Here is a 10,996-nt window from a genome sequence, read left to right as displayed (position 1 = left end):
GCAAGAAAGAATGGATTGGGTAGGGAGAAAATCTGAACTACCACATAGTTGCGATTGTGCATGTCATCAATTGCACAGGGATATCTAAAGTTAAGATGCTGCCCTCTTTACACCAAATAAACAGGTTAGATCTTTGTACTTTTATAGCATTGACCTGTTATTGAATGAAGGTTTTCTCTAGGGTGGGAACACACAGTGAGGCTGAATTCTTAGTCTAAGAATACAGCTGTTATCTGTTAGTAGCCAAATTCCTGTCATTAAAGGCAATAAGTGCCTTGGTTCTGAAGGGGGATCTTAGTGAAAGTTAATAATATCAACTATAGTGTAGATTTCATATCCAAAAAACGTAGTACTGCATTCAAGATTTCTGAAGTTAATTCTACTGAAAAATATAATATTAAGTTGGTGAATTGAGGGCAATATGTAGGAACTTAAGTCCTGAAGGAAATAGGGATGATGTTGTTGTTATGGATGGTAGAATTCCTCAGAACTTAACGAGACCAGAGATTTCATGACTCAGGAATTCCATAATTTTACTATGCTCATCTTTATTTTAAAGTAGGGTCATTATCTTTATACTCGTTGCGTATGTTGTAGAACTATAAACAGAAGTAATAAAATATATAACTTAAACATTGTTCGGATGAAGTGTGTTCCAATGCAGAATAAAATATTGTACTATATTTGACATTAACTCCATAAAATTTTGTCTACCTATCAAGGACTCCATGCCAACTCCTACATCAATCCCTGTGGCCAAGGTAATGCTATGCTCTGCGGTAAGGAGAAAGGATGTCTACCCCTTGGTTTAGGCCACTGAGCCCCACCCCTGAAGTTGTGATCAATCCCCAAAGCCACAACTTTATAAGGGTGAAATAGATGTAGAAGAGAAACCATTTGAGGTAAATAGGAAATAAGATAAATATTGTCACCAGCTTTTGTAGCTTTTATTTTGAAATATTTATAAAGTCACAGAAGATCACAAAATTATAGAGTTCCACGTACCATCACCCAGCTTTCCTCAATGGTGACATCTTATATAACTAGTAAAATATCAAAACCAAGAAATTGACATTGGTACAACATTGACTAGACCTTATTCTGTTTTCACCATTTTTTGCACATATGTTCATGTGTGCGTATATGTATGCACAGTCCACCCAACCCATTCGTTTCCCTCGTCCTTATTCCCTGGCAAGCACTAATCTATTCACCATCTCTATAATTTTATTATTTCTAGAATATTACATAAATGAAACTATGTCACATGTGACATTTGGGAATTATAGGCATACCTTGTTTTATTGAGCTCCACTTTATAGCACTTCTTAGATACTGCATTTTTTATAAATTGAAGGTTTTTGGCAGCCCTGATTGAGCAAGTCTATTGGCACCATTTTTCAACAAGGCTCAGATGATGGTTAGGATTTTTTAGCAATAAAGTATATTTTAATTAAGAAATGTACATTGTTTTCAGAGACATAATGCTAGGGCACATTTAATAGACTACAGTATCTATATACATAACTTTTATATGCACTGAGAAACCCCAAAATTTGTGTGACTCACTTTATTGCAATATTCACTTTATCGCGATAGTCTGGAATTGAACCAAACCCACAGTATCTTCAATGTATACCTGTATCTCTTTTTAGTCAACATAATTCCCTCAAGATCTATCCAAATCATTGCATGTATCAATTGTTTACTCCTTATTATTGCTTAGTAGTATTCCATAGGTATGGATGAACCAGATTTCTTTAACCATTTACCCAGAGGAAGACTTCTGGGTTGTTTTCAATTTTTTGCTATTATTAATAAAGCTGTCGTAAATATTTGTATATAGGTTTTGGTATGAACATATGTTTTTGTTTCTCTGAGAATAATGTTCAGATTGTAGTTGCTGGGTCATTTGGTAAGTGAATGTTTAGTTTTAGAAAAAACTGCCAACCCATTTTCCAAAGTGGCTGTAACATTTTACATTCCCACCAGCAATATACGAGAGATTCATTTTCTCTGCATCCTTGCCAGCATTTAGTACTATCACTATTTTTATTTTAGCTCTACTAATAGGTATGTACTGACGTCTCATTGTGATTCTAATTTGCATTTCCCTAATGGCTAATGATGTTAATAAATTGGCAGGTATGACTCAAGTAAATTGGTCATACATTAATACTTCTCATTTTCCTGTATACATCTTTTCATTGTAATGATACTCTTATTTCAAAACATGAAAAAAACTTCCTCAACTGCTCATTAATACTGCTTGATATATATTATTTACTACCATTTTGTATTTTATAATGTTAGAGATAGAGTCTTTAAAAAATACTGGTAAATCGTTAATTTTTACATAGAAGGAAACTAAGGTATAGAAATATTAAGTAAATTGTTCAAAAATATACCAACAGAGCTGTAACCAGACCCCAAATGGCTAGTGTCTTGGTTCAGCACTCTTTTTTGACACCATTATATCTTGAAGTTTGATTTCTTCACTTCAATTGGACGTGTGTGTGCGCGCGTGCGTGTGCGCGCGCGCACGCAAGCGCGTCTTTTTACCTCTTTCTGCATCAGGCAAATCTCCTGAACATAAAATGTGCTCAAAATACGGTTCTTGGTTTATTAATAGACTGAGAGTTACAAACATTTGTGTCGTTGACAAATACTTTTTAGGTTTATTACTTTTTTTTAGCACCCTGGCCTTCTTGTACCCTTAAGAGGAGGATAATAAGACATTGTTATTCTTTAACTTTAATAAGCCTTACAAGATCTATATAGCTAGATAGGTACAAACTTCTCTGCCTATGCTACTCCTTCAATGTAATGGTTCTCAAGCATTGTAAACCATGATGCTAAGGATCTGTAATATTTGAGTTCCACTGACTGAAAAAAGTGTGCAGTTGGCCATGGCAGAAGGAAGATAAAGATACCCAGAGGCACAGAAAGCAGGCAGTTAAACAGAGATGCTCTGTCTGCTTTTCTCTCCAAACATACTAGAGGAAGATGACCAGGTGGATGGGGAGAAATTTGACTCATAGTACTTAGGAAGTAATTATTGAATATCTGCTAAATATGAAGGTAAATAAAACTAAAATCAGGTTGAAAATGGAGAAAAAGAAGATGCCAGTGGATTATAGGTCTCCAAATTGTCAAAGAGTTGTAGGAGTTTTGATAATTGTAATCAATAAGGAGAGACTTGAATTTTGAAAATGATACAGTTTGTAGGTATTCAGAGTCTAAGGATAGTCATGAAATGGATGCTGAATGAAACGGATTACGAAGATTGAAATAAGGAGAGGTCAAGGTGTTGGGTGGGGATCATCCATGGGAATGCTGAAGATATTTTCCATGAGAACAGAACTTGGGGTGGAGAGAAAAAGTGTGAGCTAGTCTTAGGTAAATGAGAGTGAGTGATCAAGATGTTGGTAGAATAATCCTAGAGGGAAAAAGAAAGTGGTATAAGTTAAAAAGTAAAAATTTTACAAATTGGAGGGAGAATATTTATATGGAATCTGCACTGAAGGATCAAGGAAAATACTAGCTCTCCCTCTGGCTCTGTGGAATACAGAAAATAAGAAATTATAATGATCTACACTGGCCACACTAAATGGTGCCCCAAGGATATTAATAGTATCTACCCACTGTTGAAAGGAGTAAATATGATGACACATGTAGAATGTCTAGCATGGTCTAGGAACACATAATATCCTCAATGAATATTATTACTATTATAAAAATGCTGAGGACATTTAAGGAGATATAATTGTCTCCATTTTCCAGATGAGGAAATTCAAGCTCAGGAAGATCAAGTGATCGCCTCAGTTTTATAGGGTTAATTAGTGCCAGAATAAGGAGTTAAGTCCCTGTATTCTATCAGTTTTCCCATTTGCCAGTAGCGGTGGTGGCGCAATGGACAGAAGCAAGTGCCTTATCCAGGGCTGGCCTGCATGGGGCCGGATTGCTCATCTCAAACTTGGAAACGGAAAATAGGAAACTAGACAAGAACTTGTCAGAAAACAGTCTCAGGGGCTGGGTTCAAGTCAGAGCATTTTAGAAAAAAGTGCTTGTTTAAATCTGATTGTTGAGGTTTCTCTGTTTTAATATTATTTTAACAAAAATATAATTAATAAATGCTAAATTTAGTAAAGGTATTTTTCAGCTTATTAAAAATTTTGGTGCTTATAATATAATCTAGCCTTAGAAATGATTAGCTAAATCACTTCCCACTCAAAATGTTTTTAGCTTTGTAGGTAGGTAAAAGTTAACATTTTTAAAAAATTAATTAATTTTTTAAATTGAAGAAATTATTTAAATTTCCCCTCCATCTACCTCCCCACTCTCCTCTCCCCTTTACTCTCATAACCACTAGTCCATTGTCCATGTCCGTGAATGTCTGTTTGTCCTTTCATTTGAAAAGTTAACATTTTTTTAAAAGTCAATTTAATTTGTCATACTCTTTAAGAGAAAGATTGATCATAAAGGAAGGATCTCACTCACACAGCTGGGAAGATGAAATTAAGGCTTTGGCTCTTTGATACAACCAGTATAAACTCTCAGAAGGCACTCAGAAGGATAAACCTAATAAATAGTTAAGGCATCTTCATATTACCTAAAATCAAAACTGAAGAATTCTCAAGAAGTTACTCAATACAAAGAGAAAAATTAGAAGAGAACAGAATGTGGAGAAATTATTCACAAACATTGCCAATTAAGCATTCTAAGTTGGACTAATATGGAAGACAATCAGTCCCAGAAGAATGCAAAAGAGGCCATGAACTCTGACTTTGAATCAGAAGAAAACACTGAAAGGAAATTACTCAAAGAAAAAAGAGCTAAGAATACTAATTGCTTGGAAGAAGTATATCCAAGGCTGATATGACCCACCAGAATAGAATGAAATGAAGTCCTTTCTAGGTCTAAGGATGAATAAATTTCCACACATTGAATTCCTCGTGAAATAAATGACAATTGTGGAACCTTACCAAAAATCAGATTAAAATAGGTATTTGGCTGAATTTGAGCCAAAATCTGATATCCAGATTCAGCCAAATACTTTCAGTGAAATCTCTTGAGAGCCAAATGTTTTTTGAAGCCAGAAAGACTATATTTTTGAAAATTACTATAACTATGTATAAATAGGGTGACCACATAATTTATCTACTAAACTAGGATATTTTTAAGTGAAAGAAGATGATATTAATAATAATATCAGTACCATAGGTACAAACGCAGATGGTCCTAGACAAACCTGGGCATATGATCATGTTATGTATAAACCATTCTTGTGTAACACATTATCATGGTGCTCATGAAAATGGTGGTAAAATCTGTATCGGTGGATGTGGTGATAAATTAAGTCCAAACTCTAGGATGATAGTTCACTGGTTAGTGAAGATTGCATCTCCATAGTTGTTAAAGATATTGCTACCTAATTTATTTTAAAATTTTCTAGAAATTGAAAACAAATAACTATAACTTGAGTATACAGAATTCTAGAATCACAACTACTACTTGCTTACTCTTTGGAATAGAAATGAACTATTACTTTATCCTTAGCTCTTACCTGAATGTGCATGTGTATATAACCATTTGTTGATTATGCGTCAGAGGATTCTTCAATTTTCTCATTGTGGACAGAGAAACAAAAGCTCCTTCAGCCCTCAGGCCAATCTTTGATAGAAACAAACTTCAAAAAAAAAAAATCATCTCTCTCTCTCTCTTTTTAAAACTTTTGGTCAGAAGGATCAATTAGCAAATTAAATTCAAATACATATTTTTTGAGAGTTTAGATGATGATAATGATGACAATGGTGATGAAAGGTTCTTGCTCTCCCTCCCGCACCACCTCTCTCTCTCCCACAACAGATACATACACATGCACACGCGCACACACACACAGACATACACACACACACACACATTCCCTATCTCAGTATATGGAACCCATCCACTGACTGCTCAGTCCCAAATGGAAATCATAATTGATATTGTCTCTTTATACATCCCTCACATCTCTTCTGTCAGCTGGTTTTTAAGTTCTACTTGCAAAGCACATCTTGAATGTGTTTCCTTTTCTCCATTCATACTGTACTGCACAATCCAAGCCACTTTAATTACCCCAACCAGACTTCCCACTCCTACTCTTCCTTGCTGCTACCCCTCGCTCTGCCCCCCACATGCAGAGTAATTTTTTCAGAAATATAAAGCATATCATTTTACTCTCTGCTTAAGCTATTCAGTGGCTTCCCACTGCACAAGAATAAAATGGCACTTCTTGTCGTGGTTGACTAGGCCCTATATCAGCTCATTTCTCGCCATTTTCTCCTCTTCTCCTCACAATGATCCCACCTCAATGGCCTACTTTCTCTTCCTCCAGAGCTCTCCCCTTTCCTGACTCAGGGCCTTGTCTCTGGCACCTTCCTCAGCTTATAAAACTCTGTGTCTAGCTCTTCCTAGGTCACTTTCTTCTTACCCTTCAAATCTCTGCTCACGGGACCCCTTCATAGGACTTCTGTGATGACCTATCTTCCCACACTTTACTCTCTATTATATCCAGCAAGTTTTCCTCTAGAGCAATTATTATAATCCAACTATTCTTATGTGCTTATTTATTTATGCCTTTCTCCTCCAAATGCACTGTAAGCATCTAGAATAAAGGTCAGCAAATCTTTCTTTTCTGCAAAAAGGCAGATAGTGAATATTTTAGACTTTGCAGAACACATGGTCTCTGTTGCATCTACTCTATAATTATAGCATGAAAGCAGCTGTAAATAATATATAAATCAATGGGTATGGCTATGTTTCAATAAAACTTTATTCACAAAAACAGGCTTTTGGCTGTGTTTGGCTCACAGGCCCATAGTTTGCCGATTTCCTCTAGGGACATTACTTTATATGCATTGTTCTTTCCTATGTCCTCAGCACCTAGCACAATGCCGATGCTGCACACATTCACAGCCTTTCATCCTCATCAGAACCCTGGAAGGTGGATATTTTTATTTTCATTTTATAGATGAGTAAAATAAGGCTCAATGATGTTTACTGATCCACCCAAACATACATAACTCATATTCATTTCTTGGGAATGCTGTAACAAAGTACCATAAACTGCACAAACTACTTAAAATAATAGAAATTAATTCTTTCACAGTCTGAAGGCTAGACATACAAAATCAAGGTGTCAGCAGGGCAATGCTTCCTCTGAAGTCTCTAGAGGAGAATCCCTCCTTGCCTCTTCTAGCTCCTGGCATTCCTCGGTTGGGGGTAGCAAAGCTCCATTCTTTCCCTCTGCTTTCACATGGCTTCCTTCTCAATGTGTTTTTCTGTATCTTCATATGGCCTTCTTCCCTGTACATTCTCTCTTTTTATAAGGACACTGGTCATTGGATTTAGGACTCATCATAATATAATACGATCTTGTTTGAACTAATTTCATCTGTAAAGGCCCATTTCCAAATAAGATCACATTCTGAGGTTCTGAGCGGACATGAATTTTAGGGGGAGACAATATTAAGCCCACTACAACTTTCAAATGATAAGAGTAAGGATTTAAACTTGACTCCATTTCAATGATTTTCCACTCCAAAGTTATAATCTCAGCTATTAAGTTAACTGTTAACAATGGTGTCCAAGTTTAGAGTTATTCTGAGAAATGATTTGATAGTCAGTGGAAAAGAGATCTAAGAAACTTAACCTTAGAGAAGTTTGTCTAAGTCATCGTTTCTGACTAGTACCCTGAACATAATGTTAGCGTTGATATTAAGGGCATCTGATACATATCTTACAAATAGAGATTTAAGAAGTTTTTCTGCAGATAGTAGTGGTTGAGCAAGGAGAATCACATTAGAAGTTCCATAGTCTCTTTAGTTAACATCCTTGAATACCAAGCTTGTAAGGATTTTTCCCCCAAAGCTTGCCTAAAGCATGTTTTCCCTTTTAGAGGAGAATGAAGTTCTCTTACAGCCTAAATACATTTGGGAAATGCAGACCAAACCAAGTAAAACAGATTTCTTTACTGAAGTAAATAATTGCTTCTTAACACTTTTTATTTGTTTAGGTGCCTTGTGAATTTCTCAGAGGGAGGTATTGTACATATTTTTCTAAGTTTATTGAACTTTATTTTTTGTGGAGTATATTTAGTACTAATCATGTGTGCCATCCACTTTGGTACATCTACTTTGGGTGTTTGCTTGCTTATCTAAATTCAGATAAGTTCTGCTTTTCTGGAGGTTTTTATAAAATTTTTATAGCTCTTGGATTTTAAAAATAGGTTTTGAACCCCTCCAAATTAGATGAGATTCTTGACCAAAGGGGAGAGAGACCCTGATGGGTTCTACCATGGCGACTACTAATTTATTGGTCAATTAATTCACTTATTTTTAAAAAATTTATTCACCCACCAATTTAATATACGCTTATGGTGCTTAAGGAAGCACATAATGATAATCGAGACCAGACTTATTTTCATTAAGTCATCCAGATAATACACATCAACCACCATTTTCCAAAGTAATTTTAATAAATGGAAACCATTTGTAATGGACCGAATTGTGCACCTTCCCGTCCTGAAAATTCACATGGTGAAGCCCTAATTCTTAGTATCTTAGAATGTTTCTGTATTTGGAGACAGGACCTCTAAAGAGGTAATTAAAGTTAAATGAAGTAATAGAGGTGGAACCCTCACCTAAGAGAATGATGTCCTTATAAGTAGGAAAGATACCAAAGGTGGGTTTGCACAGAGATAAGGTCATGTGAAGACACAGCAGAAAAGTGGTCATCTACAAGCCAAGGAGAAGGGCTTCAGGAAAAATCAGCCTTGCTAGCTTCTTAATTTTGGGTTTCCAGCTTCTAGAACTGTGAGAAAATAAATTTTTGTTGTTTAAGCCACCTAGCAGCTTTAGCAAATAAAAACAGCACTGTTAATTAGGCCCCAGTCTTCAAGAGCTTTATTCAGTTAGTTCTAATGTCTACTGAGGATTTATTCCTCTGTTTGTATTTTGGAAATATTTCATGAGGATCAACTTGATTACAAACCTCTTGAGGACAAGGCCTTTGTCCTTTGCATCTCCACACTAATTAGTAGAGAGACAGGCATCTGATAGGATGAATATATGATCTATATTTCTACTCCTCTCCATACATTAATAATTAAGAGGTGGCCTCATATATCTCTTGGAGAGAGCAAGAAATAAGAAAAAGAGAACTACATAGTTTTATGCACATAATTAGATGCTTCAACTATGTCTCCTCGTTTAATATTTTGTTTCTATTTTGAGGTAAATATCTTTACCCCATTTTTCAGATGAGGAAACAGAGGTTCAGAGAAAATTAGTGATTTTGCCAAGATCATAAAATCACTGATACAGCCAGAATTCAAACTATTTCCCTGCCTCCCTGAATATGTGTTGGTCTGATGGAAACAAGGACAATTTTTTAAAAATGAAGAAAAGATGCTGATTAGAGTGTTTTCATCAATTGCTTAATTAGAAGAGGAAATTTGTTCAGGCAGCAGCACTTACAAAAAAAAAAAAACCCTGGAAATTTTAGTGGAGCGTGTGTTTATTTCAGTGATACCCTCGTAATGGACAAGGCTACCAAAAAGTTAGGCCAACGTTAAGTTGTGAAATAAAAACATTAATTATAAAGCACTACTAAGTGCCAGATGCTGTTTTGGGTTCTTTACATTTATTCACGATACCGCTGCTCTGGAAGGCTAGTGAAAAAACACAAGTGTGTCTAAAGGCTGGAGACTGCAGTGACCAGACATTGAAATTATGCTACACAATTACTGGTTGGATAAGTTGGGAAGGTTTATTCTGGAGTAAATTGAAGATGATATGATAGCCATCTCAAATTGTTGAAAGATTTTCAGGTAGAAGAGAGATTTAGACATAGGAATAGAATTAAGACGTTATAAGCCTTCCATTACCAAGACTAATCAAACAGATGTGTCAGTGTAGAAACAACACCTGTATTCAAAGGGAGATTAAGTAGTTAAAATTTTAAATTCTCGAAACTTGAAGATTTTAGGATTTTTAAGATTCACAAATATCATCATCATCTTCTTCATTAACAAAGTCAGGCTTGGAGGAAAAAAATATTAGTGCTAAATCCTTTCTGAAAATATAGAAAGAATTCCCCAGGAGAGAAACATACAATTCTTTCTTTACCGTTGATAAAAAAAAAAAAAATAGTTTTTCAATTTAAATCCTTCTCTATAGTGATACTTTTATAATTATATTAAGAAAATTCAGTCTCCAGGTTTCAGTGCCGATAACGTTGCCTATTTTGAAAGCATTGTCTATTTATTTTTGCCTTTATCAGCAAAAGGAAGCTCACCCTTAATGGCTATTATTGGGCCAGGCATTGAGCAGACGCTTCTTACAACATGTTGGGTGTTTTCTTATCTGGGATTACTGTTTCTTGAGAAGTACCCACAGTGTAAGAAGTGAGTACATGATGACAGTGAGCATCATTATAGGAATTAGAGTAGATAATTCGTTTGCAAGTACCATAGAAGTGTGCTTATGTGATGTGAAAGGACTACCCAGAGCCCCAAATGACAAATTGAAGAGTTGTCGTGTTGTGGGGCATCTTGAGAAGAAATTAGGATAAATTGCAGATACTGCATACAGTGTACCTAGAGAACCCTGGCGGTTGGAGGTGTGTGTACGTGTGTATGAAAATTATTTAAAAAATCATTGTCGTGGCTGTGAACACTTGGCTAGTAATGAGAAAGATATGGTCTCAGGGGGAAAAAAGCATCCAGAGGCGCTCCATCCCACTGCTGGGAACACTGGGTGCTCAAACAATATTAATGCTTCATGATGAAGATGGTAGCGAGGATGTTGATGATTAAAGCAACCCATGGAAAAATAGGGCTAGGGAGGATGGCATAGCCCAGGGACCAGGAGAGGGAGGATGACTCACGAGCGAGGGGTACCTGGGGATAGAGCGTTGTGGTGTGCACGCTGACGGGCGTGTTGGGGGGGGG

The sequence above is a fragment of the Pteropus vampyrus genome, unplaced genomic scaffold (genome assembly GCF_000151845.1).
Source record: "Pteropus vampyrus isolate Shadow unplaced genomic scaffold, Pvam_2.0 Scaffold393, whole genome shotgun sequence".
NCBI lineage: Eukaryota > Metazoa > Chordata > Mammalia > Chiroptera > Pteropodidae > Pteropus > Pteropus vampyrus.
This window is presented reverse-complemented; position numbering follows the sequence as displayed.